An 11915-nucleotide genomic window follows, 5' to 3' on the forward strand; every position below is an offset into this window, starting at 1 on the left:
ACCAGTTAACTAAGCTTGCCTCTTATCTTACTCAGCATCACTGTGCTAAAGGACTTAGTAAAAGTCTTAGCTACAAAAAGAAGTCAGCCTTAACGTGAAAATTTTAAATAGTTCCTAACCCCCCCTTGGAACTAACTTTGTCACGTTACACGGGACCAACAAATACCTCGTCGTCGAAATCAATTTCTACAGAGCTTAATTGAGTGATCGTCATATTAAAATCATTCAGGTGCGTCGCCACTGTTATATTCTCCGTCATCTGCCGATTAAACAGTCATCGTATCAGATGAACCTTGTTTGCCGCGGAAAGCTTCTCGTACAACGAACTTAAAATCTCCAACATCTCTTTCATGGTCTTTGCCTTCACCGTGTGATGCGCCATGTTCCTAGACAGTGACAGGCGAATCATGCTCATCGCTTTTCTGTACAACAGCTTCCACTCTTCATCATACATATCATCCAGCTGGTCACCTAGTGGCTGGTACAGATCTTTACCGTACAGGTAATCCTCGATCTTCATCTTCCAGAAACCGAAATCTGAACCATCGAATTTCTCCATAGGTGTTTTTCTGTCTCCCATCATAATCACCCCAGTAACCTCGCTCTGATACTAATTGTTAGGAACTAATGCAATTATGATAAACGAAATACAAACAAACACATAAGAATTGTTTACCCAGTTCGCCACTCAATTTGAATGACTACGTCTAGGGGGCACTACCAAGCTAGGATATTTCACTATAATTTTGAGATACAGATTACAAAGAAAGATGTAATATTTATACTCCTCAAGAAACCCTAATCGCTGAAGTTGGGCCTATCGCTGAAGTTGGGCCTATCTTTTTAATCTCTAAAGCCCAACAGGCTTCTTGTGTTCCAACTCAAAGAAAGACCTTCCATTCATCTCATGACACGTGTACCACTCTTAAATTAAAAAAATTCAATTATTTATCAGTATTCTACCTCTACAACACTTTGGGAGAACTTATTAATGTTTTTTTTTGCAGCGATGAGCCCTTCAGGCGGGGTGACTGAGATCAAGCCCACAATGTTAAAAAAATCATTTTATTTCTCTCATGCTATTCATGGTGGAAAGAAGTATGGTCTGTCATCGTTGAATTTGATACATCGCGCTGCAGCTCCATCGTCTTCTCCTTCATGTCAAAAATCTTAGCACTATTAATTTCTAAACCTTTACCTCCACTTGCAAAAGACCAAGAAACATGAAATTCCAAATGAAATCTCTTTTCCAATCCAAGTAATCATTATTTGGTCTGGGAAAAGAAATTTCAGATAAAGAAATTACATGGAGCCTAATATAAATTCCTGTGAATTAGCCACACGACGTGTGGCTAGAAAATGAGATGGTTTGCTTCTTTTTAATTAATTCACATGACTTGTGAATATTTCAACACGTCGTGTGGTTCATCAGATTTCCAAAGCACACAGCGTGTCAAATACACCACACCCTGTGTGACCGACTTAAGCAGCAAGTTATTCGCATTCTTATTTGTCTTAATTACTAATCTGCCATTACTTATTTATCTTTATTGTCATTACTCTATTTACTAGTTTGCCATTATTTTTGTAATCTTTTTACCTCTAATGCTTTAGGTTGTGTTAGTTGTGCCTTATGGGCTTTTAAGACTTTCAAGGCATGCTCCAACAAGCCTTATGAGGGCATCCAAGGAGAAATGAGGGAGGTTTTAATCCGCAGCCACCACCACTTTCATCTCTGCCTAAGAGGAATCTGTTTCCACCACACCCAAATACGAGGGGTCCAAGGACTCAAGAGGTAAGAAGGTCTAACTATTTTCTAGTTGATGAGCATGCTAGTGATAGTAATGAGTATGAGCATAATAATTATAATGAAAATTATGGGCACAATGAGTACATGTAGAATAGAAATGTAGGATTTGTTGGGAGAAATCCATTTGGTGGGAATGAACATGTTAGAAATCCACATAGAGTCAACTGTGATAGAGATTATGTGTTTAAGTTGAAAGAGGATTTGCTCGCCTTTGGGGGCAAGTTGGATATTGAAGGTTTTATTGATTGGTTGTCGGCGGTTGAGAGATCCTTTGAATATGAGGGAATCCTGAATGAACAAAAAGTGAGATTGGTTGTGTATAGGTTGAAGGGCGAAGTCTCGGTATGGCGGGATCATATTAGGGAAGAGCGAAGAAGAGGAGATTAGGAACCTGGTAAATTATAAAAAATCTTCTCGCTGGAGCACTTCCCTATGAGGTGCCAGGTCGGCAGGCGAGACTCTGATGCCAAAGCACTATAGTAAGGAATCAATAAGCATCTTTGTGGTATTTGAACAGTCTTGGATTTGGTGCCCTTTAATGTATTTATTATACATTCTTCAAGGTTTGGCTGTTAGGGTCTTTAATGAAATGTTTAATGCCACTGGTCATAACGGTTTCTTGGGAAAACGACTCAGTGGTAACAAGGGCATATCTACCTTGGATGGCGTATATGCCCCTTCCTGGCGGATCTAGGTCCCTTTTGGCGTGTATGACCCATATGGCGTATCTGGGTTCGTCTAGCATATGCCAAATCTTTGAATCAATGATTTTTGCCATGTGGTCATGCTCTATGCAAATCGATCCTTTTATTTATTGATTTTCACTATTTTGCCTCGGGGATAATATGCGGATGTTATCAGAAGCCCCCCCTAAATGTCATTTAAGCCCTTTAGGGCTTTTCATATCCTTAGTGTGCTTGCGTATTGATTATTGTGGAAGGGCATGTTTTTCTATGCCATTTATATGGAGACAGGTGGCACGTCCATATCCAGATCCCTAGGTACCAAAACTCATTTCCTTCATAAGTCTGAATTTTTCAGCTTTTGGGTTTCTTTACTTTGTCTTCTTCCTAGCTTTTCTGCTCCCAAAAGTTCATCTCCTCTTCCAACTCTTGAAATTTCATCTTCAATCTTCTTTTTTCATATAAGTGTCTTTTTCCTAGTAACAACGTCTTTTACTTCATCTTCATTTCTTTGATTATGAGTCTAAGTTCTGCTTCATCTGAGAGGACCCTGGGCGTTAATTAAGCCCAAAGAGTACCTCAAAGAACTCATGTGCCTCCTCCTGTTTCGATGCCAATTGTTATGATGGAGGCACCTAATCCCTTATTTGCGGAGGGGGGGAGAAGCCAGTTCTTCAGCCCTCAAGAAGAAGAAGAAGAAGGCAGTCAAAGCTCCTACAATGGAGGTCATGGAGTAAAAAATGGACTTTGGAGAAATCGTAGCCCTAAAGAGCCTATACCCTTGGTTGCAGGCGACCGAATGTGTAGTCCCGGGGCCTTATCACCACCGTGTTCAACCCCTAAAGGGATGCTTCACTTGTTGGGGTTTTTATGTCCTATAAACAATTGTTTTAGGATATAGATATTTTAAATGAATTGTTCCTTTATATCATTTGTTTTAATAAGATATAGTATGTTTAACTATATATAAAGGCATTCATCTTTTAGAACTAATTAAGTCAAATAAAAAAACCCCAAAGTTTATTTAAAGTGATTGTAAAGTGTTCATACAAGCATGAAGTGAGACCAAACCTTATAATAAACTAATAAACTTAAAACCACCCAAGTCAAGTAATATGTTTATATAGCGATTAAGTACATAATAATGTTGAGACATGCATGTAATGGTGTCTTCTGTTATGAACAGAGAGCTGATCTCACAAGCTTTGGATATGGAGATATATGGATAGTTACATGGATCCGGTGAAGGAGTTCATTAGGATTGGGGACCCAACTTGAGATAACAGGATAGATGGATTTATCCTATATCACATGTTTATCACATTGATATTAGTAGGTATAAGTAATCCTCAGACTCAAAGAAATATTAATTAGTGATTCTAGATTATGGAGTGTGATGCTTTGACTCTCTTCAAACACGATCCATAACAGGAAGGATCTTGGGGTGTGTGCGGGCAGGCGTTGGGTATCACACAAAGTAATTGCTGAATAGTTAATATTAGATTGAGCATTCATCACTCCTGATAAATGGGATATGTATCCATGATCACTTGTGGAGACTTGACTCAAAATCCTTACAAGGTGATAGATTAAGAGTCGAAATGGAGATTTCACTTAATCTATCCATTTGGAGTCAACTCTACATGAACAAGCAAAATGAACGTCTCATTATATGTGACTTAACACTATCCATAGTCACAAGATTCGTTCAAGGATATAGCTGGTGAAGGATCGAATTATACTAGACCTAATGCGGAAAGGTCAACGATGGAATCAACCTGTCTTCTTATGGCTCTAGGGGAATGTTTACAGTTCTGCTATTCATAGTCTACACACTCATTTCGATATACAATAAGTTGAATGTAATTTTGAAAATTAATTCAAACGGCTAGTAGCAATAAGAACCTAATGGGTCACACATGAGACTTGGAACCAAAAGAGGGCAAGATAATAATTATTGAATGGAGAGAGAGAGAACGGGGGCCGACATATATATGCATAATATGTAAATTAATTTTGTTTAATTAATTTATTAGATAATTATAATTAGATTATAATTATGGTTAAATTAATTGTAGGATAAAATAAGTTAGGTGATTTAATTTTGATTACATCCCTAACTGAAAATATTATCCTATCTAAAATATACAGTATATATATTAATTTTGTTTAATTAGTTAATTTAGATAATTATAATTAGATTATAATTATAGTTAAATTAATTATGGGATAAAATTAGTTAGGTGATTTAATTTGATTATATCGCTGATTGAAAATATTATCCTATCACAAATAAATAATATAAATGTTATTTATGTTATAATTATATATAATATTCATATTATCTAATTAGGAGTACTATTTGGAATATGATTCTAATTAAGTGTTTTAATTCAATCTAACTAGGGATTAGAATTAAGAGACTATAAATATACCCCCCTCACTAAGAATTTCGGCCAACACACTAAAGAGGAAGAAAATATTCCGCTCATCTCCATTCGATTAATTCATATCTACGTTTTCTCTATCCTTGATCTTGTGTTGATTTATTAGAGGCAATCTTTCTTGATTCCTATTCATCGGTTGTGTTATAATCGTTTTATTTGTTGTTTTTGTTTGTGCTCGTGAAACTCGGGATTAAGAGTTGTGGGCACTTCGTTTGCAACTGTAGATAGATCGTCAATAAGGTATTTCGCTCCATCCCTCTTTATATGAAATAACGCTTAATGGATCTTGGGTTAAGGGAAATAGGTAAAATAATTATATTTTTGTTGTGCCTGTGTTTGGCTATTTTCCTACAATGGTATCAGACCCTCCGTTAAATCCATTATTTCATATATGAAAACATATTGAATAGATTTATTGTTAGGTTAATTAATAAATTTGATTTAGTTTTTTTTATAGAAATTAGGACGAGACAGAACAAGGATGGGGTGAGCACCCATGGCCCTGAACTGTCAAACCCGCAATATATTAAAAAAGAAAAAATGAGCGTTTGAACAAGAAAAGAGGAAGGAGAACAAATAAAAAGAAGGGGGGAGGAGAAAAGTTCAGAAAAATCAAGAGAAACGCAATTGAGAATTTGATTTAGTTAATTGATCTAAAGATAAATGTTAATTTTGATTATTTGATAATTAAATATGATTATACATTAATCCTAATTTAATTGCTTGATAATCGTTAAACGAGATTGAACATATATTTATTGCTGGGTTATTTAACAAATTTTGATTTGTTTAATTAATCTAAAAGATAAATGGGTTTTTAATTTTTGAAAAACTAAAACAGTAATTCTGAAATTGATTTGATCAAAATTGTTTATTTGTAAACTATTTTAACTATATATATTATTTTAAAAAATAATAATATAGGGGTTGCTGCCGCAACCAGGGCCGGGCACAGTTCGGTCCAAGTCGGGGATTCATGAATCTCCAGTATTGGATTGAAATTCGGAGATTAATAAAATGAAATCTCCAGAACTGGATTGAAAGAATAAATCTCCAGAATTGAATTGCCCCAAAATTTCAGTCCAGTCCAGTTCGGGGATTCGGAGATTCGATTCCGGTCCAATCCAATCTAATTTTTCGGTGATTCGGATAAATATCTAATAGTTTAAGTCCTAAAAAATAAATTAAAAATTTAATTTACAAAATAATAAAATATAAAATTTTATTATCTTACATAACTTGAAATAAATGATATTTTTTTAGGAAGTAAACAACATTCATTAAAAGTTACAGTAGACAACAAGGCTAAAAAAACCGACAAAATCAAAGTATTAAAAGTTACGGTAGACAACAAGGCTAAAAAAACCCACAAAATCAAAGTTATAAAATAACAAATCCATAAAAACAAACAACCTTTAATTCAAAAAAGACAACACTTCATTAGCAAAATCTCCCTAATCATCATCCCAATTTGTAATTGAATCTTCTTAACGCAACAAATTCATTGTTTTCCAAAGCAAAGGCAGTAAAAGTCAAACATCAACCTAAACATATAAAATTTACCATATTAGTGAATCAACAAATATTAAATTAATTAGCTTTCACTTCAATAAAATTAATCAACACACTAGCAAAAAGTAAAAGGAAAAAAATATGCTTACCAAAGTGAATTTGATTCGGTTAAAAAAACCTTAGATATCCAATTGAAATATGGATAAAAGAGATAATGCAATTTCAGGATCAGAACTAATTTCTACAAATTAAATAACATTTATATAGTTAGTATTCATAAACATTTAATTAAAATAAAACTATGAAATATAATTGCTAAGTAAATATTACCTTCTTCAATTGCTTCAAGATCTTCAACTTCTTCTTCATGCTTGAAAGCTTGAGTTGAAGTTTTCAACCAATCTTGACAACAAATTAAAACCGCAGTTATAGCAGGAGTTAAAAAACTCCTAAATTGATCCAAAGTTTTACCACTTGTGCTAAACATAGATTCAGAAGCCACAGTTGAGCATTGAATTGCAAAAACATCTTTTACAACTTTGGATAAAGCAGGATATCGCGTAACATTAACCTTCCACCACAATAGATATGATAAAATAGAAGCATAAGACGACAAGATTCACTTAAAGAATCATATACAGAATAAACACAAAATTAATTCGGCAAACACAAAATTACAATGCGATTCAAGGTCAATCATGATTCACCAAACAATTAACATGATTTGAGACCATAATATGTAAATTTTTCCCAAGAGAATAAACAGGCGTTCCAAATTAAGACAGTTCATACTGCGAAATGGACTAAAAAAAGTAAATAACACAAAACATGTTCAATTGTTCATATGAATTTCCACTATAAATTATTGGAGATTTGTGAAGAAATAGTCCGAAGAGTGATTCTGTATTCACGAGCCAAACATTCTTCAAGTGACTGATATCTCCCTTCTCTTATATGCATAATTTCACGAAGATTTCCTCCATTTTTTGTAGCTTTATAGGTCCCTTATATTGATGTTTATATTAGAAAGTGTAGGTAATATTTGAAGTTTATTGCTTAGCTATAAGACCCCATAATACCCGATTGAACAAGAGGTGATGAGATGGGAAAGGTGGGAGTGTCTGTTTAGAAAAAATTTCATGGCTGAAAAACCAGGTGAAGAAAATTTTCCTAATTGATTTTCCGTGAGAGGAAGCTTCTGTGAATTAATTAAGAACTATATCTAATACCCTAACATATAAAACTTCAAATATAACACAGAACATATAAAACTTCAAATCTACACAATGTACGCAACACAGAGTGTAGAAATTGAAATATAAAAGTTCAGAATTTAGAAAACTTACCAGACTTTAGATCGGTAAAAGGTGGAGGTGGCGGTGTGCAAGGTGGAGGTGGCGGCGTGTGAGGTGGTAGCAGCGATGGAGTGCAATGGAGGAGATAGAACCGTAGAAAAAAATCGAAGCAGAGAGAATGGGGTAAAGAAGCACGAGATTCTATTTTATAAAATGTTTACAAATTTTAATATTTAAAACTTCTAATATTTGTTACTTAATTAAATGGTTAATAAGAAGTAGAATTGGTTTAGATGGTTAAGGCGATTAATGTTAAGCCCAAAATATACCTAAAATATCATTAACATTTACATCATTTTTATTACAAATCTGTGTTGTTAATATCTGCTTAGATTACTTTTACTCTCCAATATCTTTCTTTCTTGCAAGGTACCTAAATATTTGGTAAAATCCAAATAGGAACGAAAAAGGATCTAAAACAGAAGAAAAACCCTACAAAAGGAGTCAAAGACGACGTAAATCGAAAGCACCAAGTCGAGGACACAAACGAAAGCAAAGAAATGGAAAACTCACCGTGCCGCGACAGCGAATCCCCCACCCGCGGCCGCGACACGCGTGGTTCATATTTCCTCCCTTCGTCCAACGTTCAACTTAATGCTCCCCCATTCACGGCCGAGGATTCCTATCCTCGGTAAGTGCAGAAATTTTGCCAAATGCATTTAACACATGTTGAAATCCAAGAAACGCGTTCGTTCAAGTGGATAAAGACGTCCTTTTACAACGGACACGACTCTTAACCAACGGATACAATTTTTCACAAAGGATACATCACTTCAATCACAACCCTTCAACATCTATAAATAAAGAGTTGATGTTGAGAAAAAATGCGATGTAATGTTATGTAATATAGATATAAAATCAGAGCGTAGAACTAATGTCTAAGTTCTAAGTAAAAACAATTCGAGAGTTAGAAATTAGATTCTGTACAAAACAAGATGAGGTACACATATTGTTTATAGTTTAATTACAACTCAGTAGCGTTTAGACATTGTTCCAGTTTTAGTTTGCATCATGGTAGTGGCCGACCGAATCCCTATTACGAAGTTACAGCGAGAAGATTGAGTAGAGTGTTCGCCCCTGAGCCTGACAACCTCTAAGGAAACCCAAGGAAAGGACTGATCAGTCGTTCACTTGCACGCCCTCGAAGAACTCGATGGTCCATGTTCTCTGTAAACTTGTATCAATTTATTTTTCATCTAATAAAGTCTGTTCTATTCGACAAATCGTTATGCAGCACTTATGGTAACCAATCCAATATAAGTGAGGCTGGTGTTTTCATTAATACGTAGTTAAATTCAAAATCATTACAAGGAAACTTTGTTGAACACTTAGGCAAATTATCATCTCGAAAGAGTTTTAATTTGAGTAAGGGCAACTATCCCGAAAGGGTTTTGTCGCGTTCAAAGCCAATTAATTAGATGTTCCGTCATTTATTTCATCATCATAATTGATACAAAGTTTAAGTTGTTTTCTTTGCTTAATGCAAATGAATACATTCATTATTTTTCTAAAAGTTCTAAATGTTCCTGTTTTGTAAAATTCATCCCTAAATCAGAAGATCCTTCTAACAATCGATTTATTCTAAATATAAAATCTTATTCCAGCATTTTCAAATACTCAAAGTCCTCAAACTCAATTAAACAATTATTTTTTCCTAAATTCAATTAGACAAATTTCACTTTTCATTTACAATTAATAGTAAATCTAACAAGTTCGAAATTAATAAATTCAAAAATAAGTTTTTCGTTAAAAAAACGTATCCCTGTGGGATCGATATTTTTATTACTACAAGCGAAACCGTGCACTTGCGGAAATCGCTCAACAAGTTTTTGGCGCCGTTGCCGGGGATACGCCAAAATTTTTGACAAAATTTTTTATTTTTCGTATTTTATTTTCGAATCTCGGTTTACACATTATTTTTTATACAACTTTTATATTTTATTTATTTTCAGTTTATATAACATATTTTTTTTCAATTTTGTTTTGAAGGTAGTTTGGCTCGTGTAACAATTTCAAGTTCATGCGGAGTTCGCGAAATTCGGGCACGCCACCAGACCCTTTTGATCCAGAAATTGAAAGAACACTTAAGAAAAACAAGAAAAACAACAAAAACAAAGACAAAACACCCATAAAAACCAAAAAAATCCAGCCAGAAAATATGGCCGATCCACCGACACTTATGGATTATGCTAGGCCAGGAATGGCCGGTGTAACTAATAGTGTAGTTAGACCCCGTATAAATGCAAATCAATTTGAAATTAAGCCTGCTTTGCTTAATATGTTGCAAAACAACGTAACGTTTTATGGACTACCTAACGAAAACCCTAATGCACATTTGACAAATTTCTTAGAAATTTGTGATACTTTTAAAATTACTGATGTAACAGCCGAAGCAATCAAACTTCGCCTCTTTCCTTTCACTTTGAAGGATAAGGCAAAAATTTGGTTAACTTCTATGCCTGCTGCAACATTTGAAACTTGGGACCAATTAGCCCAAGCGTTTTTATCAAAATATTTTCCCTTAGCAAAAACTGCAAGAGTCATCAAAGAATTGACATCTTTTACACAAAATGATAATGAAACCCTTTATGAAGCTTGGGAACGTTTTAAAGAACTTCAACGTTTATGCCCACACCACCAACTGCCAGATGCACTTTTAATGCAGACATTCTATAATGGATTAAATCCTACAACTAGAGGTTCATTAGATGCTATGTCTGGAGGGTTATTTATGAAGAAGACGTCCGCCCAAGCAAGAGAACTTTTGGAGGAAATGGCAATCAACAGCAGTATGTGGCCCGCAGAGCGTGGACATATACCAACGGCGAAACCATCATCCTCAGGTACATCATCGGTTAAAGGTATAATGAATCTTGATCCAGTTGCAATGTTACAAGCCCAATTTTCTGCCTTATCGCACAAAATTGATAGGTTTATGGCACCGTGCGATCCTAATGATCCGATCCAGACAGACATTGATTACGAAGGTATGAATGAGATAGAACATGTAAATTTTGTCCAAGGACAAAACCAAACTACTAATCCTTATTCTAATACTTATAATCCTGGATGGAGAAATCATCCTAACTTTAATTGGAAAGATAGTAATAATAATAATAATGCAAATGCTAATCAATATCGTGTAAATAATTATCAAAATCAAACAAGAGATACGATTAGCACTTTATCTTCAAAAATCGACAAATTTATAGATGCTATGAATGGAAAGGTAAGTAATCAAGACGATGGTTTTAAACGGATCGAAAGTAAATTCGATCAGCTTATCAAAAACCAATCATCTAGCATCCATAATTTGGAGGTTCAAATTGGACAACTTGCTAAATCAATTTCATCCCGCAAAGAGGGAAGTCTTCCCAGCCAAACGGAAGAAAATCCGAAAGAGCATGTTAAGGCTATCACTCTTCGCTCGGGGAAAAACTACTTAGGTCCGGAAATGCCCGGAAATTCAACTTTACCTGGAAATGATTTACCAAAATCCAAAGAAGATACATTAAAACAAAAAGATACACCAATTGACTCTAATACGAAACCTTTTGTTCCAAAACCACCTTTTCCACACAGGGTCCGAAATAAGGACCATGATAAACAACTTTTATCATTTTTAGATAAACTTAAAAATTTTCATATAAATTTAACATTCATGGATGCAATTACGCAAATTCCTAACTATGGAAAATTCTTGAAAGATTTAATTTCAAAAAAGATTAGTTGGGAAGGAGTTTCATCCATTTCACTTACTGAAGATTGTAGTTCGATAGTATCAAGCAAATTACCTACTAAACTCAAAGATCCCGGATGCTTTACCATTCCGTGTAAATTGGGAAATATGGAATTCCCAAGTTGTCTTTGTGATTTAGGAGCTAGTATAAACTTGATGCCATTATCTATTTTTGAAAAATTAGGTTTAGAAGAAGACATCAAACGTACCAATATGGTTTTGCAATTAGCGGATCAATCCACTAAAAGACCATATGGTATAATTGAAGACGTTTTAGTAAAAGTTGACAAATTTATTTTTCCTACTGATTTTGTTATCTTAGATTTTGCTTATGATGCTAATTGTCCGCTAATCTTTGGTAGACCATTC

At 34.5% G+C, this 11915-nt stretch overlaps 1 non-coding gene across 1 annotated transcript; it reads right to left on the reverse strand.

Annotated features, from left to right (window-relative positions):
- Positions 1–10343: 10343 nt before the first annotated feature.
- Positions 10344–10450, reverse strand: LOC136210276 (small nucleolar RNA R71). The gene has a single exon (XR_010677981.1). It is a non-coding gene; the product is annotated as a small nucleolar RNA R71 (small nucleolar RNA).
- Positions 10451–11915: the final 1465 nt, after the last annotated feature.

Source organism: Euphorbia lathyris, chromosome 10 (assembly GCF_963576675.1).
Source record: "Euphorbia lathyris chromosome 10, ddEupLath1.1, whole genome shotgun sequence".
Taxonomy (NCBI): Eukaryota; Viridiplantae; Streptophyta; class Magnoliopsida; order Malpighiales; family Euphorbiaceae; genus Euphorbia; species Euphorbia lathyris.